The 10,690-nt window shown below is 39.7% G+C and overlaps 1 long non-coding RNA gene across 1 annotated transcript; it reads right to left on the bottom strand.

The window, feature by feature from the left end:
- Window positions 1-4,072: 4,072 nt before the first annotated feature.
- LOC129833263 (uncharacterized) lies at window positions 4,073-6,693 on the bottom strand. The gene is made up of 2 exons (XR_008756054.1): window positions 5,318-6,693; window positions 4,073-5,121 (listed from the first exon to the last, which is right to left on the bottom strand). It is a non-coding gene; the product is annotated as an uncharacterized LOC129833263 (long non-coding RNA).
- Window positions 6,694-10,690: the final 3,997 nt, after the last annotated feature.

Below are 10,690 nucleotides of genomic sequence, written 5' to 3'. Positions count from 1 at the left end.
TGTATGTGTTCATGTGACACAATTATGACAGTTGTTTAAAAAAATAACATTTCATAGTTTGCTTTTTCTTATAGAAGTTTAGCAAAATAATGTTGGCGTTAGACTTACTGAAGGAAAATGTGAAATCATGATTTATCAAATGAACTGTTCATAGAGTGTAGAAACAGAGAGTTGAAATAAAAGCATTATCCATCAAACACACATAAAAAAATACATGATCACACGACCTGTTTTGAGTGTCATATTATTTAATAAAATAACTGGTAAAAAGATACACCAGAGTACTAACCACATGAGGCTGCTGAGGGGAGGACGGCTCAAAATAATGTCTGGAATGGAGTGAATGGAATGGTGATACCATTCCATTTATTCCATTCAAGCCATTAGTATGAGCCCGTCCTTCCCAATTAAGGTGCCACCTGTGGTACTAACTATTAAAACCTCATCGCTTGAGACTCTAAACAAACTACTAAAATATCTCCATACAGTATGTACATCCATTAAAAAGATTTGATTCAAAATATGGAGTGCTTAGAATATATGAAAAACATACACTGAGTGTACAAAACATTAGGAACACTTACCTAATACCCACCTTTCACTCAGAACAGCCTCAATTCGTCAGGGCATGGCCTCTACAGGTGTCGAAAGCATTCCACAGGGATGCTGACCCATGTTGACTCCAATGCTTCCGACAGGAGGTCTTTTGGGTGGTGGACCTTGATACACACAGGAAACTGTTGAGCGTGAAAACCCCAGCAGCTTTGCAGTTCTTGACACACTCAAACCGGTGTACCTGGCACCTACAACCCATAACCCCTTCAAAGCACTTAAAGCTTTTGTTTGCCCATTCACCCAATCCATGTCTCAATTGTCTCCAGGCTTAAAAATCATTATTTAACCTGTCTCCTCCCCTTCATCCACACTGACTGAAGTGAATTTAACAAGTAACATCAATAAGGGATCATAGCTTTCATCTGGATTCATCTGGTCAGTCTGTGTCATGTTTTGTACACTTAGTGTATATTTCAATATTACCTATATTAACACTACAAAGTCATTCCAAAATAGTTCTTTACAACTGAAAATACATACAGTTTTTGTGACTTACCAACAATATTTCATAAAAAATGTAAGTAATATAAACAAAGTGTGTTATCGATGTACTTAATGAATATAAGTTACTGCAATTGATTGTTCATTAAATTGTTCATACTCTAAGAACATGTGATTTTTAAAGCCACTGTAACATTGCCATACTTTACGATAACCAATGTTAACAGAACAAGAACAGTATAAAGACTTGTGTCTTACATTCAAGTATTGTACAATTTGTTTTGGTCTTATGGGTAATGCCATTTAACCTATCCCTCTACTGTATGTCAGAATATTAAACCTATTGTCTTAGTCTGGTATGGATCATTCTGACCTGACATGATAAGTCAAACATAAATACGGTATTATACATTGACAGTTGCTCTGCTTGACACCTGCACTTTAAAAAGGGGAACAGGCCATTCAGCCCATACAAGGTTGACAATAACAGAACTGCCCCATTCTGCTACAGGGAGTAGAGTTTGAGCTGCTCCTCCATGTCTCCCTCAGTCACCTCCTCTAGTGCCTCCTGGTTCTGTATCAGCAGGAGAAAGATGGCCGCCAACTGATCGTTTTGCACCCTAGAACAGATACACACAGACATGATGGCATCGCTTCCAATGCCTGGGTCTATATAACACACTTACAAACTCACACTCATCAATACACACAGTAGATACATACAGTATAACAGAAACTCAGTGTACACAAACAACACGTGACATCCCAAAAAACACACACATGATTGTTATCTATGTGTGTGTGTAAGACATACACATACAGTAGCTTGCGAAAGTATACACCCCCCTTGGCATTTTTCCTATTTTGTTGCCTTACAACCTGGAATTAAAATTGATTATTGGGGAGTTTGTATTGTTTGATTTACACAACATGCCTACCACTTTGAGGATGCAAAATATGTTTTATTGTGAAACAAACAAGAAATAAGACACAAAAAAAACAGAAAACTTGAGGATGCATAACTATTCACCCCCCCCAAAGTCAATACTTTGTAGAGCCACCTTTTGCAGCAATTACAGCTGCAAGTCTCTTGGGGTATGTCTCTATAAGCTTGGCACATCTAGCCACTGGGATTTTTCTCATTCTTCAAGGCAAAACTGCTCCAGCTCCTTCAAATTGGATGGGTTCCGCTGGTGTACAGCAATCTTTAAGTCATACCACAGATTCTCAATTGGATTGAGGTCTGGGCTTTGACTAGGCCATTCCAAGACATTTAAATGTTTCCCCTTTAACCACTCAAGTGTTGCTTTAGCAGTATGCTTAGGGCCATTTGTCCTCCTGGAAGGTGAACCTCCGTCCCAGTCTCAAATCTCTGGAAGACTGAAACAGGTTTCCCTCACGAATTTCCCTGTATTTAGTGACATCCATCATTCCTTCAATTCTGACCAGTGTCTCAGTCCCTGCCAATGAAAAACATCTCCACAACATGATGCTGCCACCACCATGCTTCACTGTGGGGATAGTGTTCTCTGGGTGATGAGAGGTGTTGGGTTTGCGCCAGACATAGCGTTTTCCTTGATGGCCAAAAACCTTCTTCCATATGTTTGGGGAGTCTCCCACATGCCTTTTGGCGAACACCAAACGTGTTTGCTTATTTTTTTCTTTAAGCAAGGGCTTTTTTTCTGGCCACTCTTCCGTAAAGCCCAGCTCTGTGGAGCGTACGGCTTAAAGTGGTCCTATGGACAGATACTCCAATCTCCGCTGTGGAGCGTTGCAGCTCCTTCAGGGTTATCTTTGGTCTCTTTGTTGCCTCTCTGATTAATGCCCTCCTTGCCTGGTCCATGAGTTTTGGTGGGCGGCCCTCTCTTGGCAGGTTTGTTGTGGTGCCATATTCTTGACATTTTTTAATAATGGATTTAATGGTGCTCCGTGGGATGTTCAAAGTTTCTGATATTTTTTTATAACCCAACCCTGATCTGTACTTCTCCACAACTTTGTCCCTGACCTGTTTGGAGAGCTCCTTGGTCTTCATGGTGCCGCTTGCGTGGTGTTGCCCCTTGCTTTGTGGTGTTGCAGACTCTGGGGCCTTTCAGAACAGGTGTATATATACTGAGATCATGTGACAGGTCATGTGACACTTAAATAAAGTTCACCTGTGTGCAATCTAAGTAATTATGTGACTTCTGAAGGTAATTGGTTGCACCAGATCTTATTTAAGGGCTTCATAGCGTAGGGGGTGAATATATATGCACGCACCACTTTTCAGTTTTTTTGAATTTTATAATTTTTTTAAACAAGTTATTTTTTTTCATTTCACTTCACCAATTTGGACTATTTTGTGTATGTTCATTACATGAAATACAAATACATTTCAATTACAGGTTGCAATGCAACAAAATAGGAAAAACGCCAAGGGGGATGAATACTTTTGCAAGGCACTGTAGGTGTACATAGTTGGACACTGTGTGTCTTCTAATGTTATAATAAACACAGCTATAAAACATATCCTGGGGTAGACAGGTGCTTCAGTTTATTATTGTCATCATTCACATACTGGACCTTTACAGGCTGTCCAATAAAAACACCTCAAAAGACCTTCTTCTAGAGGGCTTCAATCTCAAGTCCCACTGAAGTTAACACCTACCTGACAAAGGCACGTCAACTAAGGCACGTCTTAAACATACAAAGCTCTACTAGTTACCAGAAATCATATGTCGAGTGGTGCAATGAGAACGGCTATTATTGTGTATGTACATAGAGATATTTGAAGTTATATCATCATCAATCCATGTATGACCTTATCTTGCTTACATAGAAAGATTCAATACATGACATACTGATTAGCATTGTGTTGTATGTACTGCAAAATGTGCTACAAAGTAGGTGAGCAAAACTCAATGATGAGATGAATTTACTGCTTTTAATTAGATGTGCTGATATGGGAAAATGGTTGGATTACTGGGTGGATTCATGGGTGGAGTCATGGGTGGAAATGAGTAAAAGGCTTAAACAAGCATTGGTTTTAGACAAACTGGCTTTTAATAGTCAAGAGTTTAAAAGCCCAAAAACGTCATGTTTAAACAAAACATTTCAATCTCTCTACAAAAATCACTACGGGTTGTCATACACATATTCCACTTTAGCCATTCTAACAACCGAGCTCCAGTCCCATATGAAAAGAAGCCCATTCATTGTCAGTGTGCATTGGTTACATACTTATAAAGTGACAAAAGCCCCAATGATCGTCAGAGTCAGGACAGGAGTGAGATATATGGTTTCCTCAGCATTCAGAATGCCATCATTAGGCTATTCGGATGTTACTGATTGGCATTTGTTACATTACTCAGTGTCTGGGACTGGCTCACAATGGACAGTGGCCACACAGACCAAGACTTGGGTAGAGGGGGCCTTTGCATGCAAATCACTTGTCTTGGCTTTAAATCACAGTTTCACATTTTAAAACAATGAAAAACAACACAACCCTTCCCTATCCCTTCACCCATAATAGCTATTTAAACACTTCCTTACTGTATTGGTATTGCAATGGTCATCCATTTCTTCTAAACCAGTGGTTCCCAACCTTACTTTTTTCGGGAACTGTTTTTGCAAACCCCACACGTCATACTCTATAATAAGCATTGATGTATTATCTTCAAACATTCCTTAGTGACTATCAGAGTCTCAGAATCCAGAATGAATCATTCCTGCTCTAATCAAAGGATAGACGCCACCAGTAAGACAGCAGATAGAAAGCGAAGTGGGCGGGGACTAAAGATTCACATAGGCACTTGTGTTTGGTGTAATGCAGCGTGCTATTCACAGGCAGAGTTGAGCAATAGCCTTTAATTCCCATCCTTCAAAAAAGGATGAAGAAAAGAAGAGGGGAGAGGACAAAAAGCAACATATATTTTCCATATTAACAGCAAAGTTGCTGGACAATCAACAGAAGAGATCGCTCTTCTCAGCAGAGGTTTCAAAGGTTCTTCTTTAGTGATCACTTTTCACAAAACCAAGAATAGAAAGGTGTGGGTGTAGAGTCATTCCTTTTCTTCATCGCCTACTCAGCTGCACTGGTAAAAAGAGAGTACTAATATATCAGTACAATGTGGTACAGTTTTATCTATTGACAAATATAGGTATTTCATTGATATTACTAGCCAGTTATTGTTATTAGCTTAAGAGACAGAAATGTTAAGTAGTTATAGTATTGGAATTGAACTGATATCAAGCTTGTGATTTGGAAAAGAGTGAGATCACTCACCATTGTCAGGGTTGTTATTTCAGCATGCATCAGGGTTTAGTAGGTTTCAAGAAACCTAAAGCAGACAGTGCTCTAACCAAAGGTTGATCAAAACACACCCGGAAAATAGCATACCACCATAGAATACCCCCCACCACCACATATCCCCCTCCCCCACCACCTCCAACTGGTGTACGGTGAAGATGCCCCTAGATGCTGATTTTGGGTCAGTTTTGCATGTTCCTTACTAATTAGGGTTGTGAGAGGGGAAGCTGATCCTAGATCTGCACCTGGGAGAAACTTCACCCCGGAGCACCACAGAGTTCCCAGGCAGGTTAGATGGCAATGTGTGAGATGCATGCCATTTCAAAGGTTAGTATGTCCTAATTAGTGCAATATATCAAAGAGTCCAGATTATCATATGCATTCTAATAGCTGCAGCAGGCATGTGAATGTGACAGCTGAACAATTATCTATTGAAACAAGCATTCCTCCCCTAGCAGCCTGGTCTCAGACTAGACGTAACATAGTAAATGTATATCTGGGACACTCCACTTGGTATGATATGTTATGTTTCGTACGTCCTTTGCAGACGGTACAATTTCGTCCATTTTATGCCACGACTTTGCCGTCCCAGACAAAATTTCCACGTTGTGGACAAATTCTTAGGTAGTAAACGATTGTCGGACATCTTGGCTCGTTCAGTGTGACAGGGTCTAGGTCTGCCGATTAAGTGCCGATTAAGTACCGCTACATTCAATCGTAGGCTCAGACAAAGTTCTAGTGGTGTCCACATATTTTGTCCTCTATCGCGTAGTGTGGCTGGTGTTATGAGCTGATCCCAGTGACTGACCAATAAGAAGACGGCCGCCATTGAGTACACACACAACAATAAAATGATTGTGAATAGTCAGATTAATATAGTAGTTTGAATTAAATGTTTAGCCTACGTGCTGTGTAAGAAGAATGATTTCCCTGTAAATAATCTTGTTTATATGACACATCTGAAATTAGGCTACCTGGTGGGATTTCGATAAAAGCACAAAATCGCCAATCAAATTAATTGTTAGGACATATAACGTTTGTATTTGAAAACTATTTCTAAGATGCCTACTTGAATTTATTCAGAACTCACGCATAAGCATTGAGATCAAATACACCGCTGCAGGCAAATTGCAGAATGTGACGACAGAACTGAAGCAAATCATACAATCTGGCCAGGTTGATATCAAGATTTTAATTTGGTAACGTCGCACAGTGTAACGTGATAACCGTTAAAGACTGAATCTGACAGACAGTCTGCAAATGCTGTAGCCATTTCCTGCAGTCAAATGAATAGTGGCCTCATGGGTGGAATGTTATTAATATTTTTCATAATTAATAACCTGAAAATCTGGTATTTCTTCGTCAAACGGTTTTGATATACTTCAGTCTTCTGTGATGTATTTAATGTGCAATATTGGGATGCAAACTCAAAACTTATACATTTCAACTCTATATCTGACATGGTACAGGTGTCTTCTTTTTTAAGCCCATAACAATGTGTGTGAGGTGTATATTTTGGGGCGGCAGGTAGCCTAGTGGTTACCTGGTTACTTTGATAACGATCTGAGCAACTATATTTTGATAAGGTGTTTTTCAAACATGTACTGTGTAACTATGTACTCTAATTATTTCAAACATGTTAGAGGTACCACCCCACAGAGGAATGGTAAGAGTGTGACAAACAGCAAGCGGGAAGACTACTCATCTACTCATCTACTCAACCAGCTAGACCAGATCATTGTAGCCTACCTCATTTGTCCTTGCCTGGTTTCACATGTACAACACATCATCAGAGAAACGTTGGACAAGGCATAAACAACTTGTATGTGTTCATGTGACACAATTATGACAGTTGTTTAAAAAAAGAACATTTCATAGTTTGCTTTTTCTTATAGAAGTTTAGCAAAATAATGTTGGCGTTAGACTTACTGAAGGAAAATGTGAAATCATGATTTATCAAATGAACTGTTCATAGAGTGTAGAAACAGAGAGTTGAAATAAAAGCATTATCCATCAAACACACATAAAAAAATACATGATCACACGACCTGTTTTGAGTGTCATATTATTTAATAAAATAACTGGTAAAAAGATACACCAGAGTACTAACCACATGAGGCTGCTGAGGGGAGGACGGCTCAAAATAATGTCTGGAATGGAGTGAATGGAATGGTGATACCATTCCATTTATTCCATTCAAGCCATTAGTATGAGCCCGTCCTTCCCAATTAAGGTGCCACCTGTGGTACTAACTATTAAAACCTCATCGCTTGAGACTCTAAACAAACTACTAAAATATCTCCATACAGTATGTACATCCATTAAAAAGATTTGATTCAAAATATGGAGTGCTTAGAATATATGAAAAACATACACTGAGTGTACAAAACATTAGGAACACTTACCTAATACCCACCTTTCACTCAGAACAGCCTCAATTCGTCAGGGCATGGCCTCTACAGGTGTCGAAAGCATTCCACAGGGATGCTGACCCATGTTGACTCCAATGCTTCCGACAGGAGGTCTTTTGGGTGGTGGACCTTGATACACACAGGAAACTGTTGAGCGTGAAAACCACAGCAGCTTTGCAGTTCTTGAGGTGTACCTGGCACCTACAACCCATAACCCCTTCAAAGCACTTAAAGCTTTTGTTTGCCCATTCACCCAATCCATGTCTCAATTGTCTCCAGGCTTAAAAATCATTATTTAACCTGTCTCCTCCACTTCATCCACATTGACTGAAGTGAATCTAACAAGTAACATCAATAAGGGATCATAGCTTTCATCTGGATTCATCTGGTCAGTCTGTGTCATGTTTTGTACACTTAGTGTATATTTCAATATTACCTATATTAACACTACAAAGTCATTCCAAAATAGTTCTTTACAACTGAAAATACATACAGTTTTTGTGACTTACCAACAATATTTCATAAAAAATGTAAGTAATATAAACAAAGTGTGTTATCGATGTACTTAATGAATATAAGTTACTGCAATTGATTGTTCATTAAATTGTTCATACTCTAAGAACATGTGATTTTTAAAGCCACTGTAACATTGCCATACTTTACGATAACCAATGTTAACAGAACAAGAACAGTATAAAGACTTGTGTCTTACATTCAAGTATTGTACAATTTGTTTTGGTCTTATGGGTAATGCCATTTAACCTATCCCTCTACTGTATGTCAGAATATTAAACCTATTGTCTTAGTCTGGTATGGATCATTCTGACCTGACATGATAAGTCAAACATAAATACGGTATTATACATTGACAGTTGCTCTGCTTGACACCTGCACTTTAAAAAGGGGAACAGGCCATTCAGCCCATACAAGGTTGACAATAACAGAACTGCCCCATTCTGCTACAGGGAGTAGAGTTTGAGCTGCTCCTCCATGTCTCCCTCAGTCACCTCCTCTAGTGCCTCCTGGTTCTGTATCAGCAGGAGAAAGATGGCCGCCAACTGATCGTTTTGCACCCTAGAACAGATACACACAGACATGATGGCATCGCTTCCAATGCCTGGGTCTATATAACACACTTACAAACTCACACTCATCAATACACACAGTAGATACATACAGTATAACAGAAACTCAGTGTACACAAACAACACGTGACATCCCAAAAAACACACACATGATTGTTATCTATGTGTGTGTGTAAGACATACACATACAGTAGCTTGCGAAAGTATACACCCCCCTTGGCATTTTTCCTATTTTGTTGCCTTACAACCTGGAATTAAAATTGATTATTGGGGAGTTTGTATTGTTTGATTTACACAACATGCCTACCACTTTGAGGATGCAAAATATGTTTTATTGTGAAACAAACAAGAAATAAGACACAAAAAAAACAGAAAACTTGAGGATGCATAACTATTCACCCCCCCCAAAGTCAATACTTTGTAGAGCCACCTTTTGCAGCAATTACAGCTGCAAGTCTCTTGGGGTATGTCTCTATAAGCTTGGCACATCTAGCCACTGGGATTTTGCTCATTCTTCAAGGCAAAACTGCTCCAGCTCCTTCAAATTGGATGGGTTCCGCTGGTGTACAGCAATCTTTAAGTCATACCACAGATTCTCAATTGGATTGAGGTCTGGGCTTTGACTAGGCCATTCCAAGACATTTAAATGTTTCCCCTTTAACCACTCAAGTGTTGCTTTAGCAGTATGCTTAGGGCCATTTGTCCTCCTGGAAGGTGAACCTCCGTCCCAGTCTCAAATCTCTGGAAGACTGAAACAGGTTTCCCTCACGAATTTCCCTGTATTTAGTGACATCCATCATTCCTTCAATTCTGACCAGTGTCTCAGTCCCTGCCAATGAAAAACATCTCCACAACATGATGCTGCCACCACCATGCTTCACTGTGGGGATAGTGTTCTCTGGGTGATGAGAGGTGTTGGGTTTGCGCCAGACATAGCGTTTTCCTTGATGGCCAAAAACCTTCTTCCATATGTTTGGGGAGTCTCCCACATGCCTTTAGGCGAACACCCAACGTGTTTGCTTATTTTTTTCTTTAAGCAAGGGCTTTTTTTCTGGCCACTCTTCCGTAAAGCCCAGCTCTGTGGAGCGTACGGCTTAAAGTGGTCCTATGGACAGATACTCCAATCTCCGCTGTGGAGCGTTGCAGCTCCTTCAGGGTTATCTTTGGTCTCTTTGTTGCCTCTCTGATTAATGCCCTCCTTGCCTGGTCCATGAGTTTTGGTGGGCGGCCCTCTCTTGGCAGGTTTGTTGTGGTGCCATATTTTTTACATTTTTTAATAATGGATTTAATGGTGTTCCGTGGGATGTTCAAAGTTTCTGATATTTTTTCAAAACCCATCCCTGATCTGTACTTCTCCACAACTTTGTCCCTGACCTGTTTGGAGAGCTCCTTGGTCTTCATGGTGCCGCTTGTGTGGTGTTGCCCCTTGCTTTGTGGTGTTGCAGACTCTGGGGCCTTTCAGAACAGGTGTATATATACTGAGATCATGTGACAGATCATGTGACACTTAAATAAAGTTCACCTGTGTGCAATCTAAGTAATTATGTGACTTCTGAAGGTAATTGGTTGCACCAGATCTTATTTAGGGGCTTCATAGCGTAGGGGGTGAATACATATGCACGCACCACTTTTCAGTTTTTTTGAATTTTAGATTTCTTTTAAACAAGTTATTTTTTTTCATTTCACTTCACCAATTTGGACTATTTTGTGTATGTTCATTACATGAAATACAAATACATTTCAATTACAGGTTGCAATGCAACAAAATAGGAAAAACGCCAAGGGGGATGAATACTTTTGCAAGGCACTGTAGGTGTACATAGTTGGACACTGTGTGTCTTCTAATGTTATAA

The sequence above is a fragment of the Salvelinus fontinalis genome, chromosome 34 (assembly GCF_029448725.1).
Source record: "Salvelinus fontinalis isolate EN_2023a chromosome 34, ASM2944872v1, whole genome shotgun sequence".
In the NCBI taxonomy this organism is placed as follows: Eukaryota; Metazoa; Chordata; class Actinopteri; order Salmoniformes; family Salmonidae; genus Salvelinus; species Salvelinus fontinalis.
This window is presented reverse-complemented; position numbering and strand designations above follow the sequence as displayed.